The sequence below is a fragment of the Palaemon carinicauda genome, chromosome 2 (assembly GCF_036898095.1).
Source record: "Palaemon carinicauda isolate YSFRI2023 chromosome 2, ASM3689809v2, whole genome shotgun sequence".
Classification (NCBI taxonomy): Eukaryota; Metazoa; Arthropoda; class Malacostraca; order Decapoda; family Palaemonidae; genus Palaemon; species Palaemon carinicauda.
Genome location: NC_090726.1, coordinates 159,032,607 through 159,059,239, shown reverse-complemented (window position 1 = coordinate 159,059,239; position 26,633 = coordinate 159,032,607). Strand labels below are relative to the sequence as shown.

Sequence of the window (26,633 nt, the reverse complement as noted above, 5' to 3'; positions counted from 1 at the left end):
ATAATCAACAACAACGGTAATCAAACCATAGTTACCTTATATATTATTGATATATGTTCATGATAAATAGTCTATTTGAGGTCTCAAAAATTCCATATCAACAATGAATTCAACTTTTATCTATGTGAATCCAGCTGAGAAAATTTGAATATCGAATTAAACCGTAGTTGCATTGTCAGCAACCTTTATCTATGTTTAACCTTTCAGTGAATTTAATGCTGGTGTTAATGACAGTAATACAGTAGTAACGTTTATGTTAGCATAATATTCACCTAACCTAGAACTGAAGTTAGGAAAAATATGTTGGAAATGAAATGCACAATTATTGTTGTTTAGAACAATCATATGACCGTAAAACTATTGTATATTATTATAATTTCATTAGCGGTAGTTTGTCATTATTGACTAAACGTGAACAAACTAATTTTCCTGTTATATGACATGTGAAGGAATTTCCAAGAATAAAGTAAGCAAAATATTTTTAATAAAATCATCTTTACTAAAAACTATTCGTATCATTAGTTATCATTTTGATGCGTAAATGCATTCTTTTGTTATGAACGGTGATGAAACGTAAACAAAACAATGGTTTCCGTTTTGAGCGGTGGGTTTAAGAAAAACATTATATAAAGTAGCCTTTATTTTATTTATTTTGAATTTCTATGGATGATGTAAATAAAACATTTGAAATATCTTTATTAAGAGCTATTAATATCATTAGTTATCACTTGGATGTGTAAATGTGTTTGTTTGTGGGTTATGAACAGTGGTGAAATGTAAAAAAGAATTGTTTACGTTTTAGGAGGCGTGTTTATGAAAAGCATGATATAAAATTGCCTTTCTTTTATTTATTTTGAATTTTTAAGAATACAGTAAGTAAAGCAACAGTAATATCATGAGTATTACATAACAATATTTGGTAAGACATCTGATGCTTTAAGAGCTAGTTGGTTTCATAGTTCCCTAGTCGTCTTATACAACAGATATGACCTAAATTCATTCATATTTTCCCCAATTTTCAACCTTGTCTTGTCTTAACTATTATGTAAGGTGTAAGAGAGAAAAATCTGGAAAGACACTCCTTGAATGATTCTATAATGATATATAAAAGCAGACTAAAATAGAGAGGATGGAAAAACCTTAACTGAAACATAAACCACCCATCGTGCAGCTACTACTTTTCCTAAAGGGAATTCCCAACTGACTATGAGTAATGTCCATAAGGTTAAAATTCATGAAATAAGAGCATTTCTAAATTTATTCCATTAAAGCATATCAGTATCCATTTTATGGCCCCCTTCCCCCTTATACAAGGATTCTCCAATTGCAGATTCACTTACGCACACCTGACCTGAGAGTGGTTTACTGTTTGTAACTGTCCACAGTACTGTAATTATTCTCTAATGTGTCATAGATATGTCTTCAAGTGGTAGTTTACCCAGATATTGTCTTAAATGCAAGATAAATAAGTTTTATTTGAACACAGTTGTTTTATGAATAGAACTTACCTGGCAGTTATATATATATAGCTGTAGTCTCTGACTTTCGGCAGAATTTTAAAAAAATCGCTGCAACTGCCTTGTGGTGGTTGTGCGGTTAGGTAGTTAACAACCCTTACAGGGTGGTACTTGGAATCATTCCCGTTTTCTGTTCTTCAGATCATCTCTGCCGGCCGGATTGACAACACGTTGGTCCGTCATTAGAGTTTTTTCTTCCGCTGTCCCTGTGCCCTTGTACCAGTCTGCTATTTGGTGAAGTACATTGATTTGAGGATTTGGCAATCATGTTTTGTTTCTTCTGTGTTTTTTGCTTTTGATTATTATGAGTGATAAGCTTCATTTTCGTGTGTGTGCGAATGAGGAATGCAAGGTGAGGTTGCCGAAAATGTCGGTAGACCCTCACACTGTGTGTTTGGGTTGTAGGGGTTTTGAGTGTGCACTTAATAATAGGTGCGAAGAATGTAAGTTTTTGAATGAGAAGGATTGGTTGGCTATGAAGCGCTATGTGCGTAAACTAGAGCTTGATAGAGTAAGGAGAGCTTCTAGGTCTAAATCTAAGTCTGCTAGCGAACTTAGTGTTGATTTATCCTTTGAACCTGTAATTAATTCCTCTTTGGAAGTTGATCTTTCCCCTGAGGTAGTAACTCCTGCCCCTTCTACAGGATCCGTATCTGCGGATGACCCTCGGTACGCCAGGATGGCTGCCGAGTTCAAGGCCATTAAAGATCAGCTTGCGGCCTTTAAAGGTAAGCCTAGTGAAAGTGAAATTAGTGCTTGTGAAAGTGCAGTGGAGGTGGCAACTGACCGAACCTGTCATTACCCTAGGTCTAGACCTCTACCAAGCTCCTAGGACCAAGGAAGAAGGTACGTCGACAACCGAAAGGGTGTGAGAGGTACGTACCTTCGGTCAGCCGTCGCCTCAGGCAGTCCTGTTGTCAATTCCCAGGCTGCTCTTGACCGCCACAGAAAAGGTGTGTCGGACGTGATGGTTTCTTCCCCGAGTCCCTCTCCCAGACGCAAATGGAAGTTTGAGGCTTCGAGACAAACGTAGAGGAGGTGGAACCGTGGTGAACAGTCACGTTCTCACTCTCCCGGTTCTAGTAGCCATGAACCTTGTCCTTCAGAGGACGATTTGGATTCCGTGCCTGTGAAGAGGATGAAATCAAGGTCTGGAAGTCGGGATAGAGCAGCAGAAGATCCTTCTCCTTCCACCAGTATTATTCGACAGCCTTCTCCTTCGGAACCGCAAGACCCAGCAGAAGTCGCTAAGTCTTTCATGTCAGTCATGCAGGAACAACTTTTTTCGTTAGTTCAAGCGTTTAGCCGCCCTCACACCCAGTCCGACAGACGTAAGGACGACTCGTTACCCATCAAGAAGTCAGTTTCTAAGAGGGAACAGAGTTCCTATCCTAAGGAACCCTTGCGCGCTTCGTCGAAGACACGACACCGCACTGCTTCCTCTTCTGCTCGGCGCCAGGACGATTCCGCCTCTCTCTCTCGACGGCAGGACGATGCCAGCATGCTTCTCCAGGACGAAGCTTCTTCTCATCGCCAGGACGATTTCAGCCCTCTCTCTCGATGCCAGGACTCATGAGCCTCTCGTTCTCGACGCCAGGACTCTTCATGAGCCTCTCGTTCTCAACGCCAGGACAACTCTGCCTCTCGTTCTCAATGCCAGGACGATCCCAGCCTGTTTCTTCAGGACGATACTGCTTCTCGCCGCCAGGACGATAGCAGCTCTCGGCGTAAGGACGCCTCCTCCTCTCACCACCAGGACGCTTCCTCCTACCGCCTCAAGGACTCTTCTAGTGCTCGGCGCCAGGACGCTTCCTCTTCCCGGCGCCAGGACGACACCTACGCTCGGCGCCAGGACGCAAGCGGTTCTCGGTGTCAGGCTGCTTGCAGCCCTCTCCTTCAGGACGAATCCTATGATTTTCCTCTGTCGGATTCTAGGGCGCCTACTCCTCGAACGAATCATGTTGTAGAGGTTGAACAGGATCTCGATAATGTCTCAGATGACGAAGACAAACCAGCTGACGCTGCTGGCGACTACAAGGTTCTCTCTCGCTCCCTCCTTGAACTGTATGGGGAGAAGTTCCAACCTTCTGCTCCGCGTTCTCCTCAATCGCAATTTAGCAGGAAGAAGGCCAAGAAACAGTCGGCCTTCATCAAGATGAAACTTTCTATTTCTGCAAAGAAGGCTCTCGCGAAAATAGATGATTGGATGAAAGAACGGAGGCAAGTGGTTAAGACTTCCTTCTCTTTTCCACCAGCTCATCTTGCATCGAAGGCTGGCATGTGGTATGAGACTGGGGAGCCTCTGGGTCTGGGAGTGCCTGCCTCCTCCCAGGGTGACTTCTCTGGCATCGTGGACTCTGCCAGAAGGCATGCACTCAGCTCGGCCAAAGTTCTGTGGTCGATGTCGTAACTGGATGGATCACTAATCAAAGGGATTTTTAGAGCCTTTGAGGTTTTTAGCTTTTTGGACTGGTCTCTAGGGACTCTGACCAGGAAGACAGCAGATGGAAGGAACACAAGACCTAACGAGTATTATGTCTTGTATGGACAAGGCTCTTAGGGATGGAGCAAATGAGTTGGCTTTCCTTTTTTCAGCAGGAATCTGGAAGAAGAGGGCCCTGCTTTGCTCCTTTGCTTCGAGATCTGTGACTGTTGCACAGTCTGAGCTCCTTTACGCCCCCCTGTCGCAACATCTTTTTCCTGAGGCCCTTGTGAGAGACATTACGCTTTTTCTTGCGCAAAAGGCCACCCAAGACCTCTTATCGCGCTCAGCTCGTAAGCCCTTGACAGTCGCCCCTTCGACTTTGAAGCGGGAGGAAAGGAAATTCCAGCAGCCCTTTCGAGGCAGGGCTCCTTCAAGATCTGACTTTAGAGGAAGAAGGCAAGAGTCAGGAGCAAGAACGAATAGAGGTTCGTTTAGAGCTCGCTCCAAGAAATGAAGTGCAAGTCCTCCAGACAACAATAGGGGCAAGACTGTCACGTTTTTGGCAGTCTTGGTAGAGAAGAGGGGGGGACACTTGGTCCCTCTCAGTCATCAAAGAAGGATACAAGATCCCCCTTTTGAAGAAGCCTCCTCTCTCAGATACACCTCTAGCCTTAGTAGCGCAATACACAGATCTGGGGAAACGGAAGGCTTTTCTGGATCTGGTCGACCAGATGCTGGACAAGGGAGCGATAGAACCAGTTCTGGATCTATCCTCCCCAGGCTTTTACAATCGCCTGTTTCTAGTACCCAAGAACTCGGGTGGATGGAGGCCCGTCCTGGATGTTAGCTCTCTGAACGTCTTCGTGGAGAAGACGAAGTTCTCCATGGAGACAACTCAGTCTGTGCTTGCAGCAGTACGTCCAGGGGACTGGATGGTGTCTCTCGATTTGCAGGACGCGTATTTTCACTTCCCCATCCATCCGGCTTCGAGGAAGTACCTGAGATTTGTGATCCAGGGCAAGTGCTTCCAGTTCAAGGCGCTTTGCTTCGGTCTCAGCATGGCTCCTCAAGTCTTCACCAGGATAATGGTGAATGTGGCAGGCTGGCTGCATCAAGAGGGGATAAGGGTATCTTTTTATCTGGACAATTGGCTGATACATTCACGATCGAAAGAAAAATGACTGGAGGACCTACGAAAGACTTTTATGATGGCTCAAAAACTGGGCCTGGTTATCAACAGGGAGAAATCTCAGACCGAGCCGAGTCAGACTACTGTATTCTCTATTTGGGAATAGTTCTGAATTCAGTTCTTTTGCGGGCTCCTCCCTCTCATGAAAGACAGACCAGGTGCCTCGAGAAGGTCCGAGGATTCCTGAACAAGAAGAAGTGCTCAGCGAAGGAGTGGATGAATTTACTGGGAACTCTCTCCTCACTCGACCAGTTTGTCTCGCTGGGGAGACTCCACCTAAGGCCTCTACAGCACTTCCCATCAAAGGTGTGGAACAGGAAGACACAGGAAGACTCCTTTTCCTTCCCTATTCCAGCAGAGGTCAAGGATCATCTGAGGTGGTGGCTAGATCCAGCTTTGTTAGGGGAAGGGATCTCCCTGTACAAGAAGAACCCAGACCTAGTGTTGTTTTCAGACACATCAGAGTCAGGTTGGGGAGCAATACTAGGAAGCAAGGAAGTCTCAGGCTCTTGGGAAAAGGGTCAGTTGGGATGGCACATCAGCAAGGAGTTGATGGCCATTCTTCTAGGGCTAAAGGCCTTCAAAGACTCAGCGTCAGGAAAGATTGTGGAGGTCAACTCGGACAACACCACAGCTCTAGCGTACATCAGGAAGCAAGGGGGGACTCACTCTCTGTCTCTGTTCCAAACAGCAAGGGAGCTCCTTCTTTGGTCGAAGGAGAACAAGGTAGATCTGCTGACGAGATTTGTACAGGGGCAGAGGAATGTGAGGGCAGACGTGCTCAGCAGGGAAGGGCAGGTTCTTCCCACAAAATGGACCCTCAACCAACAGGTCTGTCAGAGTCTCTGGAGGCTGTGGGGGAGACCCTTAATAGATCTTTTCGCCTCCAACCAGAACAAAAGGATCCCCAACTGGCGCAAGCTGCGAAAGCTATCGCCAGATCGAGGAGGGTCTCTTCACAGAGAGTCTACCAATCCAAGTGGGAGACTTGCTTGGTGTAGGCAGCACAAGGTTTCCTCATCCACTACCTCTGTGAGCCAAATTGCAGATTTTTTATTATACCTCAGACAGGATGCTAAGCTGGCAGTGTCCACAATCAAAGGGTACAGAAGCATGCTCTCTACGGTCTGTAGGCATAGAGGCTTAGATTTGTCTCAAAATAAGGACTTGCAAGACCTCGTGAAGTCTTTTGAGACAACTAAACAGGTTCAGTTAAAGCCCCCTTCTTGGAACCTGGATGTGGTTCTGAAGTTTCTTTGCACCAAGAGATTCGAACCCATCTCACAAGCTTCTCTTAGAGAGGTACCGAAGAAAACCCTCTTCCTAATGGCCCTAGCCACAGCTAAAAGAGTCAGTTAGGTCCATGCGATTGAAAAACCAGTAGGCTTCAATCAGAATGGAGCGGTTTGTGCCTTAAGAATGGATTTCCTCGCCAAGAACGAGAACCCTTCAAAGCCCTGGCCAAGGACTTTTAAGGTCCCTAACCTCACTAATCTAGTGGGTCAAGATCAAGAGAGGCTCCTCTGTCCAGTTAGAGCCCTTAAAGCTTACTTGTCTCACACTAAGAATGTGAGCGGCTCTTCTAGCTCCTTATGGTGCTCGGTTAAAGATCTGCAAAAACCCCTTTCAAAGAACGCTTTGTCTTTTTTCCTGAGAGAAGTTATAAAAGAAGCGCACCTCTTTTGTGAGGAAGAGCACTTCGGCCTTTTAAAAGTGCAGGATCACGAAGTGAGAGCCATTGCTACTTCGCTTGCTTATTGCAAGAACATGTCGGTCAGGCAAATTATGGATGCAACGTTCTGGAGAAGCAACTCTGTGTTTGCCTCTCATTACCTCAGAAGTGAGAGCGGATTATGAGAAATGCTATACCTTGGGCCCATACATAGCTACGGCTTCTGTATTAGGCAAAGGAGTTACTACCTCCCCTCAACCCTAGTTTTTGTATGCCTGTGTGTGGGTTGGTGTTTTTAATGGTTGTCTGAGGACGTCGACTTGTGGTACAGTCACCTCAGTCCAGATAGATAATTTATATCCATTCTGGAAGGTTAGGTGGTTAGTTTTAGTAAGGTTGCAGTTTTTAATATAAGGGTCGAAGGTAGTTCTGAAGTCTAGTCAGATTGTTGGTCTCACCCCGTTGACAGACTCAATTGAGTTGTTTCAGCATGACAGGTCCACTCCTGGCTGACACTCCTAAGGGAAAGCGACTCAAGAGGCAGGAACCTTTGAAGTCAGCTACCTTAGCAGGTAAGGAATCAAGGTGTTTTTTCTCCTACAACTTTTTGTTGTTTCCCCAACGATGTTTACTGTCTGTCACCCTCCTCCAAGTGTGTGAATCAGCTATATATATATAACTGCCAGGTAAGTTTTATTCATAAAAATTGAGTTTTTATGATAAAACCAAGTTTTATGAATACTTACCTGGCAGTTATATATATATTTTAAGGCCCACCCACCTCCCCTTAGGAGACAGGTCGGGCATAGATGATCTGAAGAACAGAAAATGGGAATGATGCCAAGTACCACCCTGTAAGGGTTGTTAACCACCTAACCGCACAACCACCACAAGGCGGTTGCCGCGATTTTTGAAAAATTCTGCCGAAAGTCAGAGACTATAGCTATATATATACATAACTGCCAGGTAAGTATTCATATAACTTTTTTTGTCATAAAAACTCCATTTTCCCACTCGGCGTGTGATTTAAGGCAGGGCATCAATTGTTACTTTTCGCATTTGTTGCCATTATTATGTAGATGTTGAAGAAAATTTAATAATTACCTTGAATTAATTATGCTAAGCTAACAGAAAGCGATGCAAAGTGTTTAAAGAGACATTTGGGTAGAACTACTGAGTAGGCTCCTAGTGTTTTGATGATTTCATCCATGAGTGTTTATGAAGTTTTCTGGCGAGGGAGTTTTTGATAATGTAGTAGCCAATAATTTTTCATCATCATCATCTCCTCCTACGCCTATTGATACAAAGGGCCTAGGTTAGATTTCACCAGTCGTTTCTATCTTGACTTTTTAATTCAATACTTCTCCATTTATCATCCACCTCTCACTTCATAGTCCTCAGCCATGTAGGCCTGGATCTTCCAAGTCTTCTAGTGCCTTGTGGAGCCCAGCTGAACATTTGGTGAACTAATCTCTCTTGGGGAGTGCAAAGAGCATGCCCAAACCATTTCCATCTACCCATTATCATGATCTCATCCACATATGGTACTCGAGTAATCTCTCTTTCAGTTTCATTTCTAATCCTGTCCTACCATTTAACTCCCAATATCCTTTGAGGGATTTGTTCTCAATGTACTAAATCTATTGGAGATTGTTTCATTGTCATACCATGACTCATGTCCATAGAGTAACACCGATCTCACTAAACAGATATATAGTCTGATTTTTATATGTAATTTCAGGCAATTTGATTTCCAAATTTTACTTAATCTAGCCATTGTCTGATTTGCTTTTTTCAGTCTTTTGCTAAACTAATTGTAAAGACCCTGCATTGGAGATCATAGCTCCTAAATACTTAAATGATTCTACCTCATTAATCCTTTCTCTTTCCAATGATATTTCATCTTCCATTGCTTACTCTGTTTTCATCATCTGTCTTTCTTCTATTTTCTTCAGCCCAACCTCATATGATGTTTCATGCATCCTGGTAAGCAAGCATTGCAAATCTTGTGGTGTTCTGCTAACAAGGACAGCATCATCAGCATACTCTAAGTCTGCTAAATTCCTATCACCAACCCAGTCCAATCCTTCTCCACCATCTATGACTATTCTACGCATTACAAAATCCATGAGGAGGATAAACAACATAGGTGACAACACATTCCCTAGGAGTAATCTGCTGTTCACTGGAAATTCATTTGTTAAGCCTCCATCAACATTAACTTTGCACTTGCTATGCGTATGAACAGACTTATCAAATTTACATATTTAAGAGGAATTCCATAATAATGCAGGTCTGCCCACAAAATTGGTCAGTGCACACTATCAAAGACTTTTTCATAGTCCACAAATGCCACCAAAAGGGTATTTCTATATTGTACGCATTGCTGTATGTCTCAAAATGAAATTTTGGTCAGTGCAACTTCTACCTTTTCTAAATCCTGCTTGTTCATCTCAGCTTTTCATAAATCTTTCTCTCCAGTCTCTAGAATAAGCATACAGTAGAGCCTCGCAGCAACGGATAATGTTATTGCAGACTTCTGATATACTGGATTAAATTCAGATAACTAGAGTAGCATATTGTTGGCAAAGGTCACCGTAAGGAGTAAATAGTTCATAGATCTTTATATTTGTTTGCAGTATATTTATTTATATAAAAGTAATGAAATAACTTTTATCATATTAATTATTAATATTTCTTCATTATAAATAGCCCAGTAAAAAAATAATTCTATAAATGAAATCAACTTCTATCTATGAGAGCCCATCTCCAAACATGTAAACCCTATCAGCTGATCTTACCATCAGCTAATCTAAAGCAACCAATCTTGAGGATATGCTAACATAGATTACAAGTAGTATTCTTAACTGTGTATGTGTAAAGATGATGTTATTACAAATGTTATATATTCCGACGCGATATACAAACCTCGTAATCATTTAACATAGGAATTCGCTTCAGCTCAGCTGAAACAGCCAGAGAGAAAGAAAACGAGGCAGTTGTGCTGATTGGTTGGCTGGCGGTATGGGGCGGAGCTTAGCTTCCCCCCCCCTCCCCCCCACCGCCAGCCCGCTTTCCTCAGTCACTCGTTTCGGCTCAATGTGGATGGTTGCGCTACTCTCCGCTCTCTACGCTACAGCCTTTTTCCTTCTCTTGTGCTTGTGTACTAGTGATTGGTCTTGGTTATGAAGGAGAAAGTTACTCTTAAAAATGGGATGTTGTGAAGGTCGTGGCGGGCGTTGTAGTGGGCGGCGTTCATGACCTTCTGTAGACCTGCACATGCTCATGCTCTGCTCAATATGCAGGGGAAAACCTTGCTCTCAAGGTTTTCCTTGCCGTAGTGTGAATCCTGCCCGGATTCACAGCCTGTCGGGGTTTTCTCGGGTTTCGCCAGGGGGAGCGGTTGACCTTAGCGCTCCCACTATTTCGGCGATCCAGAGAGACACCCGACAGATTGCTGTTACCGATGACGACACGTTACCCGGTAAGAAGGGGGAATTTTGGGCGTCTCGGATTATCAGGTAAGCTTGACTTAAATTTGTTAAGACGGCGTTTAAATATGGTGGACGAGCTTCAACAACGTCATTTGAATGATACGATTGTTGATGAACACATGAATGTAATTGAGTTTGTAAAAGGGTTGCCAGGTTGGCCTTTTTCAGCTAAAGACATCAAATTTGGCCTTTTTCTATTTGAAATTGGTTAGCCTTTAGCAATATCATAAAAGGTTGGCCTTAAAGGCTATACCTTTGGCCTGTTTTAACTTCTTAAAGCTGCAGTTGATCAAAGTTGGTCTTTTCTCACTTAGGAAACCTGGCAACCCTGAGTTGTAACTTTATCGACTCCCATGTTCACTGATGCCCCTGTTGTTGTTGACTATGTACCTGATAAAGCATTTGTTCCTGGCAAAATGCAAACTTTTTCCAAGGGTAAAATAATTGCAGGACTCCCTGTTAAAAGAAGGGAGAGTAAGGTTTTAATCACTGAGATTTCTTTAACGACTGATGGCAAATCCTTTACAGCTTCGCCCGCAAGTCAGTTAAAATTAAAATCTGCCAAATCTTCTGCTGATAAGCAGTAAAAATTAAAACCTGCCAAATCTCCTGCTGATAAGCTGTTAAAATTAAAATCTGCCAAACTCCTGCTGATACAATATGTTTTTCAGGTTCACCATGTTCACTGACCACGGCTCTTCCTACAGACATGGCTCAGGATGTTCATCCTCGTCCAGTGTCGTCAGCTGTTGCCTCGACCAACGTTCCAGCACCTCGGAGGGGGCACAAGAAAAGGAAGCCTGGCCGCTATTCCTCTTCTAGTTCCTCTTCCTCTTCGTCTTCGTCTTCATCTTCTGACTCTGACTCTTCTCAACCAGGGGAAAGAGGGAAGTGAAGAGGGCCAGGAAGGCCAGTCACAGTCGAAGGGACATGGCGCCCAAGACACCTCTTCTCCTCCGGAGAATGAGGGCGATGTGCGAGATTCCTGTGTTCCCCGCACTAGTGGGATTGTTCACGGCGAATCTCGCGCTAGGCCTCCATGCACGACAACCGCGCTCGAGGGCGTTGGTATCGTCTCCCAGAGCATGGTGACGGGGTCCTCGGGCCCCCGATCTACTGCTCAGACTCGAATTGAACTGCTCTTGAACGGGGAAAGGAGAGTCCTGGCTTCGGCACAAGAAATCTCAGCTGTGGTCTCTCGTGAAGAATCCGCGGTACGCACGACTACCTTCACGGGGATAGCCACGCGGACCGACTCAGTGACTCGTGTTGCGTGAGCAGGGAGTAGGCCCAGACAGTCGCGCACTCGACCCGCACGACTCGGGCCTGGCAATGAGCCACCCCGCGGCATGGGGCCTGTCGTACACGACCAGGCTAGCTCTCGCGCTTAACAGCCGTGCGAGATGCAGCCGACCCCCATGCTTTCTGGCTATGTAACAGGTGAAGCTGCGCGCACCACTCGCGCGACTAAACTGTCTACACCTCCTGGTGTGAGCGCTGCAGTTTCCAGCGACCCCGCGCATGCTCGAGCTCCTTCGGGAGCTCCGTGGGGCTTGCAGCGACCAGTCACGCACTTGGTCACAGTGGGAACCTCGATGCCTTCCGTCGGATGAACCCTGCCATGGTCCTTCCTTGACCCCTGAATACACGCCTGGTTCGGTCCTAGGACCGGAGCAAGGGTATTCATGGGGGATGTCATCCCCTGTGCAGCATGTCACTTCCCCTACACCTGCGGATGTAGCGGGACGGAGGGATCAGCCACTTCCACGGCCTCCACTGGCCGTGGAGACGGTAAATCCCGAGGTAGAGTCACAGTTCCTAGAGGTCATTAACCCCATGCGTGAGATTGATTGATTGATTGATTGAAAGTTTTCTGGCATCCTGACATCTAAGGTCATTGACGCCGATACCATTTACTGTATATGAAAATTAAAAGAGAATTTGATTAAAACCATAAAAATTAAGAAGTCATTAAAATAGTTAAATAGTTTTCAGAAGACCTGCTTCTGAAATAAATCTAAAAATTCCGCTCGCATAGTAAGACACATCATGTCCAAGAATCTTGGCAAGGATAAACCTGCCATCCTCACCTTGAGCCTCAAACAGATATCTATTTCTTAAGTTAGTAAAATTAGGGCATTCGGTCAACAAATGCCTCACTGTTAAAGGTACTAAGCAGTCCTCGCAATACGGTTGGTGTTGGCCCTTCAGCAGAAACTCGTGTGTCAACCGTGTGTGACCAATACGGAGACGACAAAGAGTCGTCTCCCATTTTCGGGGAATCATGTTATACCTCCAAGGTGATATGATATTTGTTACTTCCCTCATTTTATTGCCGTCTTGACTGTCCCAGTGCTGTTGCCATTTATCACAAACCAATTTCTTGATGTAAGGTAGGAGATCGTTACATGGAATGGGATACCTCCTTGTTAACAACTCGGATGCCGCATTCTTCCCCAGTAAATCTGCCTTCTCATTCCCAGACACACCTACATGTGCTGGAACCCAACAAAATCGAACAGTTATACCTTTCCGTCCAATAATAAAAAGCCATTCTAAAATCTTTAAAACTAGAGGGTTACTAGAATTAAAAACTTCTAAAGCTTGAAGAACACTCCTTGCATCACTAAAAATTGTAAAATTACCCTCCTTTTCCAAAGCTATTTTCTCAATAGCGGTTAATATGCCATACAGTTCAGCAGTAAATATGGAAGCTGTTAGAGGAAGTGCACCTCTACAATTAAAATCATTACTATGTACTCCAAATCCAACGCCAGCATCAGATTTGGAGCCATCAGTATATATAAAAGTCGATCCCCTATGTTCTTCGACATGTTCCATAAAAAGAGACCTGGATTCTAAGTCAGTCATATTCTTCTTAACTCCAATAAAGTATTTACAAAATGATATGTCAGGTAATTTCCATGGAGGCGTTGATGATACCTTGAATGGAAGTACCTTATTTCTAATTATATCCAGACTATTTAAAAATCGTTTCACCCGAAAGCCATAAGGTTGAGGAGATTTTGGGTGCAACTCAAAGTATGATGCGTGTCTTACAAGGCTTGCAGTCTGAAAGGCTAGAGAGCTAGGGAGTCTTTGCAATCTAAACCAATACCGAAGAATGGAAGACATTCGGTAAAGGTCTAGAGGTAACTCTCCAGCATCAACAAGGAGACTTGGGATAGGCGAGGTTTTAAAAGCTCCAGTAGATAATCTAATACCTGCATGATGTATCGAGTCTAATATTTTTAACCGGCTTGGGGTGGCTGAAGAATATACCTCACAACCATAACTAATTTTGGAAAAAATCAAGGCCTTGTATAATTTTAAAATAGTATTGCGGTCTGCCCCCCATGATGTATGGGACAATACTTTTAAGATATTCAGAGCTTCAACACATTTAGCTTTTAGCGCTTTTAGGTGAGAAACCCATGTAAGTCTACAGTCAAATATCAAACCTAAAAATTTGGTTTCCGATACACATGGTATCCGTTGACCTTTAATGTATATATCCGGGTCTGGATGTACTCCCCGGATACGACAAAAATGGACAATGGTAGTTTTACTTGTCGAGAACTTAAATCCATTCATGTCAGCCCACTGGATAATTTTATCAATAGAGAGTTGGATTTTTCTCTCAACCATTGCCATTCTAGTGCCAGCAAATGATATTGAGAGATCATCCACAAATAGTGTTGAGAGAACATCCTGGGGAATGGCTGAGGATATCCCATTAATTGCTAGTGCAAAAAGGGTTACACTCAGCACACTACCCTGAGGAACTCCTTCTTCCTGGCACTTACTCTCTGAAAGAGTTTCCCCCACTCTCACTTGAAAAACTCTACGTGAAAGAAATGCCTGAATAAATAGTGGCAGCTCTCCTCTCAATCCCAATTCATGAATGGTTTTAAGAATACCATATCTCCATGTGGTATCATATGCCTTTTCAAGGTCAAAAAATACTGTAACATGGTGCTGTTTGGAAGCAAAGGCTTCACAAATAGAAGACTCAAGTCGTATCAACACATCAGTCGTTGAGTGCATTTTTCGGAATCCACATTGTATCGGTGATAAAATACCTTTCTTTTCAAGGTACCATATCAGCCTTGCACTGACCATCTTCTCCATGATTTTACATAAACAAGATGTCAATGCAATAGGACGATAGTTTGCTGCTAAAAACTTGTCTTTACCGGGTTTTAAAAAGGCTAAAATAATGGCTAGTTCCCAAACACTTGGGTAGCTATGATCATGCCATATTCTATTAATAATGCTTAAAATAAATAGCTTTGTATTAAAATGTACATGTTTAATCATTGCATATGGAATTCCATCGGGTCCAGGGGCTGTATCGTTGCAATGAGCAAGTGCGGAATCAAATTCTCTTTCAGTGAAAGGAGAATTATACGACTCTTCCCTTCTTGTTGCAAAATTTAAAATTTTCTTTTCTTCAGTGCTCCTATACTGGTGACCAGGGGCTCCTTCACACTTGTTGGATACATTTGAAAAATGATTAGCCAGGGCATTGCTAACTTCATTTACTTCAGTTACATACTGGCCATTCACCCTCAACACTGGTGGTGGGTTGGGGGTGAATTTGCCAGCTATCTTTTTTACTTTCCTCCACACAGAAGATGGTGGTGTTCTACTGTTAATAGAGGAAACAAAAGACATCCATGACTGGCGCCTTGCTTCTTTCATGGCACGACGGAACTGTGCTCTACATTTCTTGTACATTATTAAATTCTCATCAGTTCTGCGTCTACGCAATCGTGTTAGAGATCTTCTTGTGGCTCTGTGGAGTGCAGTTAGTTCTGAAGACCACCACGGGACTGGTCGTCGTTTGAATAACCCTGTTGTTTTGGGAATTGAATTGACTCCTGCTGTATGAAGAGTTCCATTCAGTAGGTCTATGGTATCATCAACACTTTCAAACTGTTCTGCTCTCCCTTCGATTTCACTTAGCTCACAAAATTTAACCCAGTCTGCCTTGTCTAGATTCCAACGTGGCGATCTTTGCAAAGGCGGACCCTTGTTGGTGTTTATAATGATTGGTGCATGATCACTAGTATGCCAATCATCTAATGTCCTCCAATCAAAATCAAGAAGGCAGTTAGAGCTTGCAATTGAAAGGTCAATGCATGACAAAGTACCTGTCTGAACATGGAAGTGTGTGGGCTCTCCTGTATTAAGGAGTCCCACATCCTCATTCTCCACAATTGATGAGATAATATTGCCCCTTGTGTTGGCCAAAACATCACCCCATAAAGGATGTCTACCATTCATATCTCCCAGTAAGAGAAAAGGTTGAGGGAGTTGTTGAATGACCTCTGCTAAATCATCATATAAAATATTATCATTTGGAGGTAAGTACAGAGAGCATATTGTATATTTTCTCCCTATATCAATTTGTACAACAACTGCCTGCAGGGTTGTACGTATAGACATGGGTATTTGGGGAACATCTCGACGAATGTACATGAGACTTCCGCCATGGCTCCCTGCTTGTTGATTATATGGTGTTCTATAGCTAACATACTCTCGAGGACTAGGAGTGTTAGAATCAAGCATACTTTCCTGTAGACATACAATTATGGGGGAATGCTCATGAATTAGGAGCTTAAGTTCTTCATATTTCGCCCTCAAACCCTGACAGTTCCATTGCAAAATGGAGGAGAAAACTATGGATTATTTCTGGAAGACATCTTGGATGAGGTCTTCCCATTAGCAGTTTTTAATGTAACATTATTACCAGTAGGTTTCTTCAGAGGTGGTCTTGTTATGTTGGGTTTAACGTTGGTGATTTTCTTTGTAATCTTTTTATCTATTTGTTGAGGTGGATGGTGGACCTCAACTTGAATTTCTGATTTATTCAGTCCATCTTCTGGTTCATTAGAAACATCAACAGACAAAACATCAAATTTATTTGATGTCATAACCTTAACGTTTCTAATGGAGGGTGGAGAGAGAGATGGAGGTCTCTCTCTTTTGCGATTAATAGATGGTGGGATTCGAGGTTTTTGCACCTTTCCCACAACAGGTGCATCAGGTAAGTTAGTCTTAAGTGGAACCTCCATCAGATCAGGCAAGGACATGGCCTGAGAGAGGTTTGTATTACTTTTGTAATGGCGGCTGAAGGCTGTACAGCAATGGGCAATGACCTAGTGTTAATACACCGTGGTAAAGCCTCAGGAGGTGATAAGGTTACCTCGTTATTTGACATTTTGTCAGATAGTATACTTTTTTTTGAGCTATTGGCAGTGCTAGGTTGGTTTGATTTTAATGCCTTAGCATATGTATTTGATTTATTTAATAGTCTTTTGGCATGGGTCACACTTATGTGTTCTAAGTTTGATTTGTTGAGGGCAGCTTCCTCCAACTTATATAGCTCGCAAATCTTGTCTGTGGATTTGTGATTCGAGCTGCAATTTAAACACCTGGCTCCAAGTGCACACTCTCCATGGTAAGATTTGGAGCAAATACCACACATCTTCTCATTTTTGCAAACTTTGGACGGGTGCCCAAATTTAAAACAATTAAAACATTGCAATGGCTTCTGCTTGAAGGGTCTTACTTTAATCCTTTCGTTCTCGATAATAATATGAAAAGGTACATCAGCATCCTGGAACGTAAGGATTATCATTGATGTACCTGGGACTTTATGAACTTTCCAAACATTTAATGGACACATGGCCAGTATCTCCTCCTCTGTAAAATCATATAGGTCTCTGTTAAAAACTACGCCCTTTCCGTAGCTAAAATTTAGGTGGGGTTTGACATCTAACTTAATGTCATCATTATTTATTTTCATATTGGACAATATTACCGACTGTGTACTGGATTTGGCATGGATAAGGAAACTATTTTCTCCGAAACGAGATATATCGCCTGGTGCAATAGTTCCTACTTTTTTCTGAATCAATTTGCATATTTTAAAATAATTCCCTGTAACCCCCTTTGATTCAGCTATAAGCCACATCGGTGGTTTTGGATTTCTCTGGGAGGGCATGACTAAATCTGCGCCTTTTTCCAACCAATCGGCAGGCCTGTACACATCTAAATCTTTTGGTACCTTATCGCAGAGAGCAGCCGCGACATTCAAGTTATTAACTTTAATATTATTCAAATTACTTATTGCACTAAATGCTTCGTCATAACTACTATAAGATATCCATGAATCCCAAGTTTCAGCTTCAAGTTTCATCCTTATTTCTTTTATGCATCCATAGCATTCAAATGCTTTACATAGATCATCATAATTTGTTTCTTTTGAAATTTGTGTAACATGGAGGATTCGAAGTTTCCTCGTGTTACCCAAATTACTCGATTTAGAAATATCAGTAGAATGGTCCTTTCCCGTTCCGAGGTCATCAACAGAGCTATCCCTTATCACATTAGCAGAGGTCGTCAACAGTGCCGGGGGAGAGTCAGCGTATCCAGGGGATGGGGGTTCGTTCCTTAAAGAATCCATTATAGTAAAGAGAGGGAAAAGAGTTAGTTTGATGTACCTGCTCGAGAATGTTAGGCCATCACGCGTCGGAAAGGAAATTTGCACTCTCTACTATCGGCACAATGAGAGTATACTTCCCAGATGGTCCACTCCATACCCTACCCGAAGGATAGCATCAAAACAGATATAGAGGCACAGGTGTAAGCTGAACCCGCCTGTTAGGACTGAGACCAAGAAATTATGGAATCATCCTCCCCATATCTATAATGACGGGCTTCCGGCCAAAAGCCGAGAGTCCTACTCCAAGCATTGGATCCCCCTGGATTCCGAAGACCCAACACTTGAGAATAGTTCCGCCAAAAAGGTCCAAACCATCTTCGGGATGGCTGAAATCATCCAATACTCTCATATATAGCTTTGAATGCAAACACCTCCCAACCGTGATACCTCCTCCCAATCATCAAAGCAGGCAGCAATAAAGGATGTATGAACATCCCCGCCGGGGCTACAATGGATGTGAAAACATCCAAGCCATAGGAGAAAAGAAAAAAAAAAATAAATGAATATATATGTACATAATATATATACACACATAATGAGGGAAATTTTTCTCAGAGTTTGGAAAGCAAGACTAAAGAAAGTTTGTGAAATTAGGATAAGGTCGAAGTAGTATTGAGAAAAAAGAAAAAGGTAAAAGAGAGAAATTTAGATTCGAACTGGGGGAGCAATTTCCCCAAGTTCGAGAGCCCTCTTGCCCGTCACCAAGTTTCAGCACGGGAATTAAATGCCGTGCTGAAGCTTAATGACTTCATCAAGGCATTCTCTCATTAAGAGGGCCATGCGTGAGATTAATGGCCTCAGGGCTACTCCTGAGATAGTGTCTGAGATAAGTGTACAGCCTTGGAGATCGTATGGGGGAGCTCCTGAAGGCAGTTCATGGCCCCTCACACTACCCTGGTTGAGACAGGCTGCTCGAGCATTGGATGGAGTGAGTGACCAGATCGCAGGACCTGGTGACTTGCTTATGAGCTAAGGTTCGAACAAGCTTCTCCCTCAACCAGAAGAGGTACTATGTCACAGTCTTCTGTGTCTTGTCCTCTCCCTCTCGACCCTGTGGTCGGAGCACTTGCTGGGGGTTCCTCGGTCGAGAGCTTGAAATCCCAGAGAGTGGCCTTCTCGGCCTCTGAGATTTCAACTATGGAGTCCATCTCTGTAGCTGCTCTCAAGGCTGCTTCGTGGCACGACCACTGGCGTGTTCCGGCCACAGTGTTAGCACGGGACACCAAGCTCGCTAACCCCGAACACATGGAGCAGTACAAGAATCTGGCTTTGTCTGGTGGGAAAGCTGTTGCTTTTCTCTTGGACCAGCTTGCTACCCAGTATGCCAATCTGATCCTCATAAAACGAGAGGCATTAGCCATTCGTTTGGCGAGACAGATTGGTTCAGGAGAGGCCCTAGCACTCAGGAACTTTCCTATTAGAGCTGCAACTTCTCTCTTTCCACCAGAGGAAGTTCGGGCCGCACGGGATAAATGGCGCTTCGACTCGAAGGACTCCATTAGCCACCAGGCGTAAGCTGTGAGTTTCAAGGGTCCTGGTCCCGTGAAACCGTCTGCAGCCAGGCCGAGTCAGGTCAAGTCTATGGGAAGTGGCAAGGGTACCACTGGTCGTCCTCCTGCTGCTCCTGTGCAGCTGAGACCTGCTCCTGTTCAGAAGGGTTCTGGCCCCACGCCCGGGATAAATGGCGCCTCGACTCGAAGAACTCCATTATCCACCAGGCGCAAGCTGTGAGTTTCAAGGGACCTGGTCCCGCGAAACCGTCCGCAGCCAGGCCGAGTCAGGTCAAGCCCATGCGAAGTGGCAAGGGTACCACTGGTCGTCCTCCTGTGCAGCCGAGACCTGCTCCTGTTCAGAAGGGTTCTGCCCCCAAACAGACCTTTCAGCCTCTCTCGGGAGCTCTGCCACGTCGGGGAAAGAACAGGGACAAGCAAGGAAAGGGAAACGCTGAGATTTGCTTTGTACTTCCCATGCTGCCGAGGGTAGGGGGATGCCTATCGCGCCATTGGGCGATGTGGCAGCACCTCAGGAACGAGGAATGGGTAGTGTCGACACTTCGCGATGGGTACAGGCTCCCATCCTCCACTCCAATGACGTTCCACACATACGCTCTAACATCCCTGAAGGCTCTGGCCTTGGAGGCGGAAGTCCAGGAAATGTTGGAGAAGGATGCGCTTGAAGTCGTACACGATCAGTCACCAGGAGGTTGGAGACCGATCATCAACCTTTCGCCATTGAACAAGTTAGTTCAGCAAACTGCGTTCAAGATGCTAACAGTTCGCACTGTGCTGTTAGCCATCAGGCAGTACGACTTTATGCTTTCGATAGACTTGAAGGACGTGTACTTTAAAGTACCAATTCATCGGTCGTCTAGAAAGTACCTCCGATTCACCTTGCAGGGCATGGTGTACCAGTTCAAAGTCCTGTGTTTCGGGCTGTGCACAGCTCCCCAAGTGTTCACGCGAGTGTTCACGACGGTAGCAGCTTGGGCCCACTTGAGGGGCATCCGCATACTGATGTACCTCGATGACTGGCTGATTCTCGCTCCCTCGTAGGAGCACTTGAGTCAGGATCGAGACTCGCTTCTGGCAGTCTGTCGCGATCTGGGGATCGTGGTGAACTGTGAGAAGTCGAACCTCATTCCCAAGCAGAAGGTGAAGTATCTGGGAATGCTGATCGACTCGGCATTTCAGGCCTCCAATGGCAAGCTCTTCTAGGTCACCTCTCCTTGCTAGAGAAGCTCGTTCCTTTCAGGCGGATCCATCTCTGCTCCCTTCAGTGGTGTCTGAGGGACCAGTGGTCGGCAGCCACCGTTCCTCCCTCTCGTCCGGTCCTCATGGAACGCAAGGTAAGGGAGGATATCCTTTAGTGGCTAAACGAGGAAAACCTCATGAGAGGGTTTTCTCATAAACCCTCCTCCACCTCAGTTCCGTCTGTTCACAGACGCGTCCACGGAAGGTTGGGGTGCACACCTGGATGACTTTGCATGTCAGGTGTGTGGTCAGAAGAGAAGAAATACCTGCACATCAATGTGCTGGAAATGATGGCAGTCTCGAAAGCACTCTTTCATTTCCAGGCCCGTTGGAGAGAGCACTCGCTAGTGCTGATGAGCGACAACACGTCCTTGGTCGCGCACGTCAACAAGCAAGGGGGCACGCTCTCACGTCCCTTGCAGCAGTTGACGAGGCAGGTGTTTCTGTGGGCAGAGAGTCAACACGTAACCTTGTCAGCCAGGTACATTCCAGGCAAGAGAAGTGTTCGGGCAGATGCCCTAAGTCGCAGAAACCAGGTACAGTAATAGGGGCAGAATGGTCTCTTCACCCTTGGGTCGTGAGTCGAGTACTTGACCTCTGGGGAGAACCATGCATCGACCTTTCGCAACACGGCACAACGCCAAGCTTGCTGTGTTTTGCTCTCCAGTACCAGATCCTGCGGCTGCGTTTGAGGATGCATTGCAACATCCTTGGGATCTACTGGAGTGCTACACATTTCCCCCCCTTTTTGCTTGCTTCACGCAGTCCTGTACCGGGTCCTAGTAGCTCCAGGACTCAGGATGACTCTCATTGCTCCACTATGGCCACACATGGAGTGGTTTCCCGATCTGTTGTCGCTCCTTGTGGAGGCACCGCGAGAGCTACCACACTGGCCCAATCTACTTCGGCAACCCTTGTCGAACAGGTACCACCAGGCGGTGCAGTCACTCAGACTTTACGCGTGGAGACTATCCAACATCTCCTCAGAACGCGAGGCTTTTTGTGACTCGCTGCGAGAGAGATGTCAGGGTACCTTAGAAGATCCTCCTCCTCAATCTACCAGGGGAAGTGGTTGGTCTTCTGTGATTGGTGTAGTGGAAGGGGTATCTCTCCAGTCGGAGCCCCTCTGACTCAGATCGCAGACTTCGTAGTCTTTCTTCGCAGAGATAAGCTCCTTTCGGTTTCTGCCATTAAAGGGTACAGGTCTGCCCTTGCAATGGTGTTCCATCTGAAGGGCATAGATATCTCCAACGCCCTGGGGATTTCTATGCTCATTAAGAGCTTCGAACAGTCACGTCCCACGAGGGAACTTAGAGTTCCCCAGTGGGATGTCACCTTAATTCTCGGGTCTCTTACTCGTGTTCCGTATGAACCCTTGAGCTGTGCCTCAAACAGGGACTTGACCTTTAAGAGTGTTTCTTCTGCTAGCCTTAGCATCGGTGAAGAGAGTCAGCGAGTTACACGGCCTCTCCTGTAATATCACTCACGTAGAGGGTTGGAAGGAAATCTCCTTGAGTTTTGTGCCAGAGTTTGTGGCCAAGACTCAGAACCCAGCGATCCACGATCCCAGGTTTGAGGCCTTCACTATTCCTTCCTTACCGGATGTGGCCGTTCAGGTGAGAAGCTTCTCTGTCCCGTCAGGTGTCTCCGGCGCCATCTTAAGCGAACTCGGTATCTCAGACCTGAATGTCGACGACTTCGTTAGCACTGGCAGAACCAAAGAGGGAGGTGTCGAGGAACTCGATATCCTTCTGGATCCGTGAGACCATCTACAAGGTGTATGAGACTTCCTCAAGAGTCCAAGCACCAGCGAGGGTTAAAGCTCACGAGATCAGGGGCATTGCCCCCACACTCGGTTTCAAGAGAAATCTTGCAGTGGGCCAAGTGCTGAAGGCTGGTGTTGGGAAACCCTAGACCACCTTTATGGCCTTTTACTTTAGGGAGTTTACGCACAAGTCCTTGGACGCCTTTGTTCTTGGCCCTGTGGTAGCAGCTCAAGCTATTGTCTGACCTTTCCAGTTCCTCCGGGACAGGGAAGTCTCTTGTCTTGTTTTTATGTTATGTTTGGCAGTGTGAAAGCAGTCTACAGGTGATCCACCTTTCTCTCTGTCTCTTCCCTTGGAGTTCCATACATCAAGACAAGTCTTCCCAGGTAAGATTGCTAGAGTTTGTTTACAAGTATTCTCCCCCCATCTTCTGCTAGGCAGGGAAGATGGTGGATGTATAAACCCTTTGCCATTTTTGTTTTGGAGTTTCATCCAGTCACTGTGACCCTAGGATCGAGTGTCTCTTACGTTCAAGCTCTCTGGTCGCGCGATGCTCTTACACATCGTGCGGCGGCTCCCAGTCTCTCAGACCCCACCATCATCATGTCGGGTCAAGAAACAGGAGTGGGTGCATTTAGTCTTCTGCTCTCATTCAAGGCCAGGTCTATATCAGGGCAGTTAGCTGTCCACAGGCAGAAAAGGCAGACCTCCCACCAACCAGTGAGTCTTCCTATATTAAATGGTTACGAGGTTTGTATATCGCATCGAAACAAATGACAATTTGTCCTAAATTGTATTTTTCCTAGCTATACAAACCCGTAATCATTTAATATAAATGCCTGCCTCTACCACCCCTCTCATGTTCCACATTGAGCCTAAAGCGTTTGAATGAGGAAAGCGGGCTAGCAGGGGGGGGGGGGCCTAAGCTCCGCCCCATACCGCCAGCCAACCAATCATCACAACTGCCTGGTTTTCTTTCTCTTCGGCTGTTTCAGTTGAGCTGAAGCGAATTTCTATATTAAATGATTACGGGTTTGTATAGCTAGGGAAAATACAATTTAGGACAAATTGTCATTTTACTTACTTTTGTCTTACAAGTTCAAAATAAAGGAAATAAAGCTGTTTCCATATCATATTTCCCCAACACATGAGGCCAAAAAGGAAAACGCAACGAATGAATGAACAAACTCGTATACAGATCCAATTGATAACTAATGACACTAATAGCTTTTAGTAAACTGTATGGTAATCTATAATATACAACATTGGCATGTGTGCAATATTTATTATAAGATGCTTTGAATAAGTTTGGATACTTCATTTATTATTATTATTATTACTAGCCAAGCTACAACCCTAGTTGGAAAAGCAAGATGCTATAAGCCCAAGGGCTCCAACATGGAAAAATAGCCCATTGAGGAAAGGAAATAAGGAAATAAATAAATAATGAGAATAAATTAACAATATATCAATTGATTTCATGTTAACATTGTCAGCTGATTCAAGCTATTGCTATCAAGGCTATGTGCACATTTAAATAAATATTCTTAATATAATTTCCAAACTTACTTATCACATAACTAATGACAGAGGTACATACAGTTTACTAAAAACTATAAGTATCGCTAGCTATCACTTAAATAAATAATTGTGTTCTTTTATTCACTTGTTCGTTGGTTTGTTCGTTCGTTCATTGTAATGAAATGTAAACAAACAAAATGGCTTACCTTGTGGGCATCGTTTGTAGGGAAGATATGATATACTGTACAATTGGTTTTATTTGGTTTATTTTGAATTTCTAAGCATACATTAAGTAGAATTAAATTTTGGTAATGTCTTAACATAACCAAAAATTAAGTTATATGCTTACAAAAATGGTTTCATGATTTAGCAGTCTTTTTGTAGCCACATTAACCGAACACCCCAAAAAAACAGCTGTTTTGCTTGTAGGTGTTTTAATTATCCTATGATTTGTTCGGTAACTGGAATACAAACCATGCTATTTATTAGGGATTAAACTTTCGGCAGAGCTGAAATGACGAGCCATTAAAATTTAGCGAGGGTTAACTACCCACACCGCTAGATAGCAGGGGATAGAGGGGGGGGGGGGGGGTTAGCTTGCTACCACTCCTCCTCACACACCTGTGATTTAGCTCACTTTACTTTTGGCTCGGATGGAGAGCGGTTGTTTCCGCTCTTCCTCCTCGCCTATTCTGAACTGCCATTAATTTTTGTCTTTTAACTTACTTTTTCTTATATATATATATATATATATATGTATATATATATATATATATATATATATATATATAGATAGATAGATAGATAGATAGATAGATAGATATAGATATAGATATATGAAAACATTCTTAATGTTTATTTATATATATGTGTATAGAAATGTAAATTTCCTTTTCAGTGTTTGTGCTGTGCATGTGATACATATACGACACGACACTTGTGCAAGGCTAGGACACTTCCACTTCTTGGGGAACGACCTCTCCCCCTCTGGTCCATCGGTGTTCCTGTCGGCATATAACCGTTGACTCACCCGCCGCAGGGGAATCGTCATCGCCTGGACCCTCCTCATTCAACTGTTGTCTTCGCCTTTTCTCTTTTTCTACGGGAAACATGGATTACTGAGCGAAGGGAGTGTGGCTTCTCAGAGATTGACTACGGTCTTTCTCTTCTCAAGGTCATTCACCTTTCAACAACATTGTACTAATGGGAAGAGTACCTTTCCTGTTCGTGGGTTAGGTTGCGCTTTCGATTTTTTGTCTTGATTGTTTTAGTGAAATTATAATTGTGATTTTAACTTTTCAGCTTCTTCTCTGTGGGGAACACTTCCCTTCAGAGGATCAGTGGTTCTCACTATTAGTGAATATTCTTAGCTGATTTAAATAATTGTAATTCATGTTTTTATTACAGTTACTCCACTCCCCCTTCTCCCATGGATGTCGACTGGGGAAGGGAGGGTGCAATACTTATTTTTATGTTGTTCCCTCGGTGATTGTCTTCGTAGTTCCTCCCTAGGGAATTTAAAGTTAAATAATTTATTTTATTTTTGCTTGGTTGGCTATGCAGTTTTCTTCGTTCGACTAAGAGTGCCGACGAAGCAGAGCTGTTCTGTTCATACCTGGGGAATCTGCTCTAACTGCTGGCCCTCAGAGGACATCTTCATGAGCGTCATCCCTTCTCTTAGAAGTATGCCCGTGATAATATGACCAGCACTTCAGATCATCTTAGAACGCTAACCAGGAGGTTCGCCTCCAGGGGTTGGACAACTTTCCCTTCCGAGGGAAAGTTTCCTCCCCAGGTGTGAGGTTGTTTCTCCCTTCCGAGGGAGAACTTCCCACATCTTAATAAATTCATCGTCTCCGACTGCTGTTGCTACCTTCGCCCAGACTACTCTCCCCCCTTGCTGAGTCTCTCTTCCTTCAGGGGTGGAGCATAGTCTTAGGCAAGTCTCTCCTACGAAGTGTTCACCTCTCTCATTCACGAGAGGGGCCACTCATAGAGACTCCTCTTTGGAGGATCGCTATTGTTGAAGGTCAGCTTGCTGATCCTCCGGCCCTCATGGGCATCATCATGGGCGTCATCCCTTCTCTCAGAAGTACGTCCGTGGCAACACATGATCAGCACTTCGTCTTCGAGGAAGGTTGTTTCCCTCTTCCGAGGGAGAACTGCCTGGATCTTAATCACTTCTCAGACTACGGCTGCTGTTGCTGTCTTCGCCTAGACGACATTCCCCCCCTCCCCCCCCCTTGCTAAGTCTCTCCTCCTTCAGGGGTGGAGCATAGTCTTAGACAAGTCTCTCCTACGAAGTGTTCACCTCTCTCGTTCACGAGAGGGGCCACTCATAGACTCCTCTTCCGAGGATCGCTACTGCTAAGGTCAGCTTGCTGGTCCAACGGCCATCATGGGCGTCATCAGTTCCTGATCGTCCTACCAGCGCAACCTTGCGCTGCAGCTTAGTTTGTGGACTTCGGTCCTGGACTCTTCTATGGACCTTTCACGGTCGCCATCGGTGGATGTTCACCCTTCCAAAGGGCACATCCCAGTTCCTGATTGTCCTGCCAGCTGACCTGCCGACCTACCAGTGCAACCTTCAACCTTACGCTGCAGTTAGTCCTTGGACTTCGGTCCTGGACTCTTCTGTGGACCTTTCACGGTTGTCATCAATGGATGTTGGCCCTTCCAAAGGGCTCATCCCAGTTTCTGGTCGTCCTGCCAGCTGACCTGCCGACCTACCAGCGCTACCTTACGCTACCGTTAGTCCTTGGACTTTGGTCCTGGACTCTTCTGTG

General features: G+C 44.6%; 1 protein-coding gene and 1 long non-coding RNA gene across 2 annotated transcripts in view; one reads left to right on the top strand and one right to left on the bottom strand.

Annotated features, from left to right (window-relative positions):
* LOC137628288 (uncharacterized) overlaps window positions 1-26,633 on the bottom strand; it is a 361,246-nt gene that overhangs the window by 49,827 nt on the left and 284,786 nt on the right. The window lies entirely within an intron of this gene.
* LOC137628277 (dnaJ homolog subfamily C member 8) overlaps window positions 1-26,633 on the top strand; it is a 274,911-nt gene that overhangs the window by 168,265 nt on the left and 80,013 nt on the right. The window lies entirely within an intron of this gene.